Raw genomic sequence first — 11,714 nt, 5'->3', positions numbered from 1 at the left:
GCTAAAGTTTTGGGCATGTGCACTCACCAGTGAGAGATGGGGATGGGGCGTGGAGGAAACTGCGGGGGGAGTATGGCCACACTACAGCCTGTCCCCTCCATTCTTCTGCTTGTATTTTGAATATACATGTACATGTGCCCAGTCTGACTCTCCAGCTGCTAGCTCCAGCGCTCAGCTGGCCAGTCAGCTAAGTGGGATATAGCCACCTTAACTTCCACACCACCTGATGGACTTCCCCACTGTTAATACAGTTTTTTCATAAATTAGGTGCCCATTGATCTGAGAGTCAGTTTCCAGATTTTTTTTCTCACCATCTATCCTTATTTAAAACTGCCTTTTTCCAAATTTAGCTTTCTTCAACTCGTTAATTTTTATGCTGCCTGAATACTTAATAAAATAGCTATTAGATAAAATAGTTTTTTTTTTCTATGTAAAGCATATGGTTAAGCACATTTGTATATGATAAGCCACTGCCAAATGCATCCTGTCACTTTCCAAAACCTCTAGCACGTAGTTAAGGTTACAAAGATCTTCCCTGGCTCTCCTTTTCTATTTTTCAGTTAAGTGTTCATTATTGGGAGCCATTTTTTACATAGTATTTTTCTCTTTATGGGCATTTTCTCTATATATTGTTCAACAGAAAACAGCAAAGCCATAGTTAATGACAGTGTAAGCTACATTTAGTCTGTAGCTAAGTGTCTTGATCACATGTTTACAGCCTCAGGATATGTGGTTAAGATTTTTGCCTGAGCACTATTACATAATTGTATGTTTGTAAACACTTGAAGACATTTAAAATAGTTGAAACTCTTGAATGTGAATGGTTTACTGCATATCAGTGTGTTTTTATGATCTGATACTGAATTTACCAGAGGTCTGAAGTTCAGAGTTCCTGCATCTCTTTAGATAACACAATGGATATAAGGGAAGATCTCCAGTTTCCAGATCAGGTCTAAACTCCTTAGCAGATTATGCAAGACCTCATTCAAGATTGTCTGTTGATGACCTCTCTCGCCTTTATAACCAAATGGAAAAAAGTGCTCCAGCCAAACTAGTTTCCTGAGTCCCCCATGCCTTAGTCATCCTACACCCTCTTTTCTTCAGCACCCTTCATCCTTGTTCTGGTGAACCCTACTCCATCTATCCAGACTTCGTCCAGGTGTCATTTTCTCTGTTAAATTCCTCATCTCGTCCCATTTCTGCTCAAGTCAGTCAATCTTCCCTGTTAATGTCTATACTGTACCCTATTCATTTACTGTATTTATACTTTCTGCTCTACTAAACTAGATCATTTGAGTTAAATGACCATGTAATTTAGTAGGAATGTTGGCATATACTCCACAAGCAGTCACGTGCGCAAAGTAAAAGAAAATCTTGAACATAAGTATTTTCTTAAATATTATCCTGATACAAAATAGAACATGTCTGTTGAATTAATGAATTGAATCCCAAACCCTAGCACATGTTAAGGTAGCTGGTCCATACCTGATTTTTATTTATATTCCTAAATATGCTTCTATTAATCTTAATCTCTCTTGACATTCAGCTTAAAGCACCTATATAAATACACTTAGGAAGCGAAGTGTAACATAGGTGATTTTTACACTAGTCTCTGCTCCTAGAGGCAGCTCAAAAATATTCACGAACTGTAAGTACTTTGCCAAGAATTTATCTAGTTTTCAAGCTTAATATTTGGCTCCATTCTGAAAATAGCTATATATATGAATTGAAAACAAGTTTTGTGGGACCAGCAGTTAGCATAATGGCTATGTTGCTGGACTCCCATGTAGTCGACTGCAGTTCGCATCCCGGACCTGGTGGCTTAAAACTCATGCCGTGCGTGTGTGCCCAAGATCCCGAGAGGAGAATGGAGGAGAAGGGATTGCAGCGTGGCCATCCCCCTTGGGGGGTGATTTCTTGCTTTCTCTCTGTCTCTGTCTGTCTGGCGAGCACATGTGCCCTATGGCAAAAACTTCTCAAAAAAAAAAAAGTTTTGTAACTCAAAAGAGACTATTGTGTGCTTAATATGAAGGGGAACAATAAAATAAGTTGATAGAATTTGTGATTTGGAGTTTTTGAATGATAGTTCAGTGAAGAATGACATCTTCAATTATATTGACCCATAAAATGCTTTCTGTTTGTAATATTTTGGTTGAAATACATATTTGGTACTATTTATTGCATGCAGTCTATTATGTCACTCTCATTTAATTCTAAATACAAGATAACATGCTGGTTTTAGAAAAGTTCTTACTACTGTTTTTTTTTACACAAATAACTTCTAATTGTAACTTTTAGTGATTATTGCAGCTATTAAAATTCAAGTTCCATTAATAAATAATAAGATATGAGCTAATTTCCATTTTTCATATTTTATTCTCCATTTCTGAGTCTTTGTTACATAGCTCTTAATGGCCAGACAAAAGCCCATGTTTTTATTTTGGCAGATGGAGAGTTCCAAAGGCTTTAACGATGAGTTTGGCATATATCCATTTAATATAAGCAGTTCTTACATATTATGCTAAATGTGAAAGTAGATTTAATTTTGAATATAAATTGTACTAATGTATTTGTTGCAACCTTTTTCTTCTATCAATATTTAAGTTTCATAAATCTTATAAAAATGCAAATAACAATATTTAGATCATAAATAACTTAACCAGTGAAAAGCAACCATGCTTCAGTAGCTTAAGGAAATGGGTCTTTGTGTTCTAAATCAAACAGATCTGGGCTTTGTTGAATTAGTGGGGGAAGGGAATTCCAAAGATTCCGGTCATTTTACATTTTTTGGAGAGAGCATGGCATATGTGCTGTTAGAAGGGTTTCATGTAATAGCATTTGTGACTATAAAACTCTTGCCAATATTTCAGAAAAGACTGTTCCTTAACTATTCCAGATTCAAACCCAAAGAGTCGAATGAAGTAAACAGAAAATTACTCTTGCCTGCAAGAGGTGTGGTGGGTTAAGGGGCACTGGACTCCCACACGGCCAACCACGATTCAAGTCTCGGACCTGGTGGCTTACTTTCTCACTTTCTTTCTCGCTTTGTACCTCTCTGGTCAAAATCAAAATAAATAAGTAAATAAATAATTCTTAAAAAAAAGAGTTTAAAAAAGAAAATTATTCTCAAGTTTTCTTTATGTTTTTCTGGAAACCAAGGACCAAAAACAAGTATTTTTTCCCCAACCAAAAATTTTTCCAGTAAAATTAACAGATTAATAAATACATAAAAGTACAAATTATCTATGAATCTATGATTTATTTATTTTTAAGAGAGATTTTTTGTTATAGGGTGTGTGCACTCGCCTCGGAGACAGACAGAAAGTGAGAAATCAACCCCCAGGGGATTGGCCACACCTCAATCCCTTCTCCATTTTCTTCTCAGTATCTTGGGCACACACACACACACATATGTGCCTGGTGTGAGTTTTAAAGGGTCCGGGACTAACTTATGTGGGAGTCCAGTGATGTAACCATTATGCCAACTGCTGGTTCCAGATCTGTAGTAGTTTATTTTTTTATTATTATTATTATTATTTTTTTAGAGGTTTTTGCTACAGGGCCCATGCACTTGCCAGACAGAGAGAGACAGAAAGTAAGAAATCACCTCCCAGGGGGGATGGCCACACCACAGTCCCTTCTCTGTTCCCCTCTTGGGATCTTGGGCACACACGCACATGCGCCCAGCATGAGTTTTAATCCACCAGGTCTGTGATGTGAACCACGATCGACTACATGGGAGTCAGTGACATAGCCATTATGCTAACTGCTGGTCCCACTAGTATTTTAAAGACTTCTAAAATAATGTTAAAAACATTTAAGTAAAATAAGCTACAAAGTATGACAGGACTTCAAAAACTCGATAGAAAATTGGAGATTCAGTTTTGAGTTTATTTTGTTGCCCAAAATTTTGAACTCCACACATTGTTTTTTGAAATATGCATTTTCAAATGAACTTTCTGAAGAACCTCTCATAGTCTTAGATCTTGTCAACCTAAAGTGGGCTGTTCATTTTAATAATTATTCCATCTACCAATACTGATTTCTATGTAACAGAAATAAATCTAAATTCACAGGTAGAAGTTTTACATTTAGATTGTATTTTCATTTGAATTAACTTTAACTTAATCCCAAGAATTTTTGGAAATTGGATTCTTTAAGTAAAGATGGAACATACTGATAGCTTTTAGCAGTGACTGACTGTAGGGATTTGAACATAATCTGAATCTTCCTCTGTTCCACCAGAAGGGGGCAGCAAAGCAAACCAAGAGGCAATTTATGGGTCAAAAATACCTGGAAAGACACTCAAAATTCAGACCACCAGTAGCCCAAAAGCTTTTTTGGGTGCCTTCACTATTGAGGAATGTTTATGAAGGCCCTAGTTCCAAGTGCCCACTTGGGAAGAAGCTTGAGCAAATCTTAAGAGTATTAATACACTTTCATTTAGACTTAGAGCTTGCTCTATCTAATGTAAGTAATATGTACGTATATGAAAATGATTAACTCTGCTGAATGCTTACCATGCATCAGGAATTCTTCTAATCTCTGTACACATACCTTATTCATTCCCCAAAAATCTAGTGAGGTATAGGTACTACCCCTTATTATGGCAGAATTCAAGAAATAAAATTTAAGCCAGCTCTTACTCTGAAATCCCCACTGTGAGCTACTGACCCAATTATATGCTTCTATTTTATTTTTATTTTTTATTTTTAAAAAAACAATTTTAAGGATTTTGCCATAGGGATTGTGTACTTGGCTGAAGAGACACAGTGAGGAAAAGTGAGAAATCACCCCCTGGGAGGACGGCCATGTAACAATCCCTTCTCCATGCTCCTGGGATTTTGGACATGCATGCACACTAGCGCAACCTGATTTTTTTTTTTTTTTTTTGAGAGGTTTTTGCTATAGGGCACGTGCGCTCGCCAGACAGAGAGACAAAGAGACAGAAAGTGAGAAATCACCCCCCAGGGGGGATGGCCACGCTGCAATCCCTTCTCCATTCTCCTCTCGGGATCTTGGGCACACACGCACACGTGCCTGGCATGAGTTTTAAGCCACCGGGTCCGGGACACAAACCGCGGTTGACTACATGGGAGTCCAGCGACATAGCCATTATGCTAACTGCTGGTCCCCTCACAACCTGGTTTTCAAGCTGGCAGGTCCAGGACTTAATGTGCAGCCTGCTTTGTGGGAGTCCAGTAGTGTAACCATTACGCCACCTACTGGACCCTGCCTCTAGATTTTAAGCAAGCTAGGAGTGTAGGCTTTAATGGGTAAGAAACTTGTGTGTGCTAGTTAAGTGTCACCCGTATCTTTAAGACTTACAGCCTGGAAACTAATGACAGACATCTGCATGCTTTTCCTCACTGATTCTAGGGCACAACAGGATAAACATTATGGGAACAGAAGCTGAAATCTAGAATTTTGGTTTGGTCATCGTGGTCTTTTACTGTGGTGGGTTGGAAATCATGGCCACTGTATTTGGCAGCTCCTCCCATCAAGGTGGAGTTTCCCTATCCTGGTATCTGAGCTGGCTTTGTGCCTTGCTTTAACCAATAACATGCAGCAGATATGTTTCAGGGCCAATTCTAGACCTTAGGAAACCTGGCTACTCCAGTCTCTCAGGATCCTGCTGACAATTATAGAAGCTGAGGAAAAGCTGTGGAAGAATGAGACACCAATTGGGAGATCTCCAGTTTACTCGAGCCACACCACATGGTGATCCTTCTCTGAGCCTTCCAGAACCAAGAAGTCATTAAGTGTGGTAGAGCCATGATGTTTTGCAATAATTTATTAGGTAACATAAGTGAAGCAATTACAGTAATGGAGAATACAATGTTCAGTATTTAATTACAAATTTTTAATGTAAACTCTGCTTTTTTTCCTACTTACTATCATATTTCCACTGTCCACAAGTATATAGAATGGATTCTTTCTATGGTGTCTTTCCTCTTTTCTTTCCACAGTATAAAGTTGCTAATAAATAGTGAAATGTCAAAAGTCTGTAGTTAAGGAATTTCCAAAGTCTTAAACTTTACTTAATTAGAAACATTTAAGAAAACTCTGTAAGAAGCCCCTAGGTCATGTATCTGAACTCCAAAATAAATGGGCACTCTACTAGTCCTTTTAGCAATTAAGGTTTTAAGGCTGTAATGATATACACAATGATTCCTATTATGAAAAGTCTTAAGCCCGTGCGTGACTGGGAGCTGGCACAGATCTAAACAGATCTAATTTTTTTCCTTTTTCCCCCATGCTTCAAAACAGTTGTTTGAGTATATCTGATTGGTTGTGCTATAACTACTGCCTACAACTTATTTATGTAGCAGGCATTCAGGTAGGGCTTACTGCGTTCACAACATTGTTGTAGATGACTCATGAACTAGGCACTATCTTCATTCTCCACTTTATAGATGAGGAAATCAAGGTACCGAGGGAAGATAAGTAACTTGCCCAGGGTTACAATACAGGCAAATTTTGATCTCTCTATGCTGATGGAAGATGGAGAGAAAGCAGAACTGGAGTTAGATGGTATTATTTATTCAGCAATAGTTTTAGTTAGAGTAATTATTCCCAGGAAAGTAACCAGAAGAGCAGGGAGGTCTTAGTGTGTGGCATTTGAGATCCATGATAATGGCTCCAAGTTTTCCAGCCTTACCAGGCAGCACTGCCCTCCCACCCAGACTAGAGAAACTACAGGAATGAATTCCCAAACACACCCTGTAATTTTACATCTCTGTGCTTTGCTCCTTTAGTCCCACCCAATACCCACCCCTGCATACAGCACTCACCACCGTCTTCAGATGGAAAGTGGAGTTGCATACCTATTAAATGCCATCAGAGGCCAGCAGTCATAGTTTCTTCATAAAGCCTTTCTCTTTCTTAATATATCACTTCCTTGACCTCGAGCAGTATCAACTGACTTTCATCAAGACTTCTTAGCTCTTGTAATTGATGCACTTTTTTCCAAAGAATTTTTTTTTCTATTGCCAGAGAGCACATGTGCTCACCAGAGACACCTAGACAGAGAGAAAGCACCGTCAATGGGGCATGGTCATGCCACAGTCCTTTTCTCTTCTTTTCTCTATCCTACCAGAAGTTTGGGAACATACACAAGCATCTGGCATGTTTTTCAAGCTGCTGTGGTAGGATTCAGACCATATTGGGCCATGTGGGATCCAGTTCCCTAAATAGGATGCTTAGCCTTTGAGCTTTAGGGCTGCCGCTCCACATCATTTTAAACGAGCTGTTTATAAAAAAAATCTTTCACATTAGCTGGCAAGTTCCTTGAGGGCTTAACCCAATTTTCTGCTTACAGGTGGACCCAGAGACACATTATTTGCACTAAATTTGCCAGAATGGAGGTGGAATTTGGTCAGGATGAGGAGGGCAACCTTTTCACATTTGATTCATGTTTGGTAAACTTTAGAGACATGCAGAGGTATCCTTTCTGGTGTGACCTCAGCGCAGTATCATTTTCATCGATAAAAGCACTCTAACATCTTAAATTCACACTAGAAAATTATACAGCAATTGCATATAAGCAAGATAAAAGGAGAAAGACTACATTGTCCCTGACCCAAGTAGAGTGGCTTTTGGCTGGCAGTGCCCATCTCCCATCAGCCAGGGACAAAGCAACCCCTTGTTTACCCCAGCTTGATTTTTGGTCAGTACCTATGCCTGGTTCATGCCTTGAACATGAAAAACAACCTGGACATATGACTCAGTTTACCAACATCTTTTAAATTGCTTACAAAGTGCTCAGTGTAGCAAAGATGAGCAGTTACCAGTTAATATGTTCACTGTAGGTAGACAGCTAAAGCCAACTGGAGCTGCAGTTCCCCAGGGGAACTATTCAGTCATCCCTTTAATCACCTACTGTAATTACCAATTTTCTATTAAACAGAGATGCTACAGTTTTCCTTGGGGAAAACATTATTTAGTGTATCTATTTTTTCATTTATTATCATTTTTTTAGTTTGCTTTAGGGCATGTGCACTAGCTAGAAAAGACACAGAGGGAAAGTGAGAAAGCACTCCCCAGAGCTCATGGCCAGGCTGAAATCCCTTCTCCTTTACTCAACTCTTGGGAATTTGGGCATGCATGCACAAGCACCTGGCATGTTTTGTTGAGTAGTTACGAGCTTTGAAGTGTCACAAACCACTGTAATATCTAAGATTTTTTTTTTTTTTCCTCACAAAAAGAAAATTTCAGAATACAAGTCCTAAGCCCAATGACAGAATTGGAAAGGTAAGATTGGAGCCATCTAGTGTTGGGGCACTAACAGGCCAAGAGCCACCCTTTTGGGTATGTCTGATAACATCAAGACTCAGTGTGCTTCTCACTTCTATCTCGCTATGTTTTGGATTTGTCCTCATCTTTATAATAATAGACAAAAACTGCCCTCTCATAGCTTCAGGGGCAAAGGAACATCTGTGAAAATGCCTTGAATATCTAATGTTTATGGTACCTTGCAAACCTGTTTTCTTCAAATGAGATGTTAATCATTTACCTTCCCTATGAGCTAAGATGCCATATGGTTCTTTCCCTCAGAAACTGCCTGCTTCATTGTTCCTTCCTAGACATACTAATTGGAGAGACAGACAGAAAGCAAGAAATCAACAAATCAACTCCTGGGGGATGGCCATACCACAATCCCTTCTCTCAGGATTTTGAGCATGCTTGCACATTCACATGCCATGAGTTTCAAGCTGCCGGTTTGGAGATTTGAATTGCAGTCAGTCATGTGGAAGTCCAGCATCTTAACCATTATGCCACCTGTCTTTTTTTTTGTTTTTATCAACTTTCTGTTTTGGAGAGATTTTTATTCTCAGGCATGTGTGCTTGCCAGACAGAGAATGAGAAATTATTCCCTGAGTGGATGGGCCTTCTCCCCAGGAGAACTATAGGGATTTTGTGATGCATGCACATGCACCCGATATACGTTTTAAGTTACCAGATTCAGAACTTGAACCACAGTCAACTATGTGGGAGTTCAGTGATGTAACCATTACACCGTATCTGCTCGCATTTTTTTTTTTTTTTTGAGAGAGAGATTTTTGCTATAGGGAATGTGTGCTCATCAGAGAGACAGAAAGCGAGAAATCACCCCCTGGGAGAATGGCCATGGCACAATCCCTCCTTCATTTTCCTCTCAGGGTTTTGAGCACCTATACACTCCTGCCCAATATGAGTTTTAAGCTGCTGGGTCCAGGACTCAAGCTGCAGTCAACTATGTGGGAGTCCAATGACATAACCATTATGCCATCTGCTGGTCCTGCTGGTCACTTTTTATCAACTTTCAAAAAGGCTATAATAGGTGTTTCTAAAACCTTAATGAGCACTACAGTATATTTTACGTATATTGTAGAATGAGTATAAAGATGAAATTACATAACAGAGGTAAAATGCCTTGCACAATAAGTTGTCTGTCCAGTATAAAACAAAGAACCATATGGGGCCAGCAGCTGGTGTGGTGGTAAGTTGCTGGCCTCCCACATGGCCGACCAGTTTGAGTCCTGGACCGGGTGACTTAAAAAGTATGCTGGACATGTGTGTGTGTGTGCATGAGTGCTCCAAAATAATGAGAAGAATGGAGAGAAGGGACTGCTGTGTGGCCAGGCCCTCGGGGTGATTTCTCACTCTCTCTTTTCTCCTCAGTGAGTGCATGTATCCTATAGCTAAAAAGAAAAAAAAAAAAAAGCTATGAATCAATTATAGAAGAAATTATAACAATCTAAAAGAGCAAAAGGTCTATTGTAAATATGATTTGAGTGATGGTTGCCATACCACAATACCATTATCTCACCTAAAAAAAACAATAATTCTCTAACATGATTATCCAAAATTGTCTGAGTCTTATAAAATGTTTGACAATTGCTTAGTTTAAAACAAGATTTATACAAGGTTCCTACACTGCATCTACTCTGTCTTGTAAATCTTATTTTAGGTTCCCTTCCCTTTTTTCCATTGTCATTTATTTGTTGATAAACTGTGCCATTTGTCTTGTGGAGTTCCTTACACTCTGGATTTTGCTGACTGCGTCTCTGTGGTGATGATAACACATTCCTCTAGCTCTTTAGATCTGGAGGCTTGCTCTGATTCGGGTGTGATTGTTTCTGGCAAGAATCCTTCATAAGTGCTGCAGTCTGCATCCTGTTGTACCTACCAGGAGACTCATTGTATCTTGGAGTCTCAGTGGTGATACTGATGAGTGTGTTTCAGGTATCTTCAGCCCAGACTGTAAGTTCCAACAGCCTTAAATCTAATGCCATCCTCCTCTTTACATGCCTTCCTAGGCTTGTAGTCTCTAAGACTAAAAGTGTGTTTTTCAGAATCCCTTGCTGCTACAATTGTGGAAGTGCTTTAAATTAAGAAGTGGGAGGGGGAGGTTAGGAGGTAATGAGGCATTGATGTTGATTGGGTGCATTACAGGGAAGGTGATGTGGCTCTGGGACTAGTGGCTGGAGGGAGGCTTCTACCTCAGCAAGTGACTTCCTGAATGTGACATGAGCAGCACTTCTTTGATAGGTAGATATGTGGACTGGTGGGGCATTCCAGAAGCTCAGCCTACAAGTGTCTTTAGCCCTGCCAACCTGTTGTAATATAGGAATCATGCAGTGAGTGACATTTTTATAAAGGTAAATTTATCCAGTTTAGTTATATTTCCTCTTTTCCTTGATTTATGACTTTCCTACTTACCTTGGTGTTAAAATGCCCTTTTTCTGAATAGTGGGAATGAATAAGTTTTTTTTTTTCACTTGGCTTAAACTAGTTAAGGGAAGATTTTTGTTCTCTGCACTGTATCTTTACCAAGGCATCTCCTCTAAGAAAAAGTATTGTCAAATAATTGTCTCTTTAATTGAAAAGAAAAGTAAATTCAGTTAACTTGTTAATAATTTCTTAAATTCATAAGATAATATTCTAGGAAGATATGCCTTTTTGATAAACTACTCATATAGCTACTTCAGTCTAGACCTTCTAAAATAAATAGAAGTATTTCATAAATATTTAAAAATGAACCCATGTTCATCATTGAAGACTATTTTTTTGTTTCTGTGTTTTTTGTTTTTTTGGGTTTTTTTGCTATAGGGCATTTGCAGGGGAGAAAGCACCCCTCAGATGATGGCCATGCCGTAATCCCTTATTCTCATCCTTCTCTTGGGATTTTGAGCACCGATGCTCATGTGCCTGGTGTGTTTTCCAAGTCACTGGGTACCCGCTTTGTACTGTACAGTTGGTCACGCAGGATCAAGTTGTCTTAACCACTAAGCCACCAGCTGACCCTTTGAAAGGTAATTTAACAAAATTTACAATAATATCAAATATAAGGTATAAATTTTCAGTCTTGCAAGAGGTTTTTATTCAACGTTTTATTATATAAGTGTTTAAACACAGAAATGTTGAAAGAATTATACAGTGACCCATACACCTGTCACACCTAGATTTTACAATTAACATTTTTATATTTGCTTTATCACGTATCTAACCATCCATACATCTGTACACCCCTGATTCCCTCCATCAACCCATTTATTTTTTTTGATACATTTCAAAGTAAGTTGCAAACATGAGTATACTTAACACCTGAACACTTCTGCAGAGGGGTAGGGTATTTTTTTTTTTTTTTTGGAGAGGTTTTCGCTATAAGGCGCGTGCGCTCGCCAGACAGACAGAGAGAGACAGAGAGACAGAAAGCGAGAAATCACCTC

The 11,714-nt window shown here is 38.9% G+C and overlaps 1 non-coding gene across 1 annotated transcript; it reads left to right on the top strand.

Annotated features, from left to right (window-relative positions):
• The first annotated feature begins 7,572 nt into the window (after window positions 1-7,572).
• Window positions 7,573-7,707, top strand: LOC114008496 (small nucleolar RNA SNORA48). Its single transcript, XR_003550025.1, has one exon. It is a non-coding gene; the product is annotated as a small nucleolar RNA SNORA48 (small nucleolar RNA).
• Window positions 7,708-11,714: the final 4,007 nt, after the last annotated feature.

This window comes from Tupaia chinensis, unplaced genomic scaffold (genome assembly GCF_000334495.1).
Source record: "Tupaia chinensis unplaced genomic scaffold, TupChi_1.0 Scaffold000044_1, whole genome shotgun sequence".
In the NCBI taxonomy this organism is placed as follows: Eukaryota; Metazoa; Chordata; class Mammalia; order Scandentia; family Tupaiidae; genus Tupaia; species Tupaia belangeri.
This window is presented reverse-complemented; position numbering and strand designations above follow the sequence as displayed.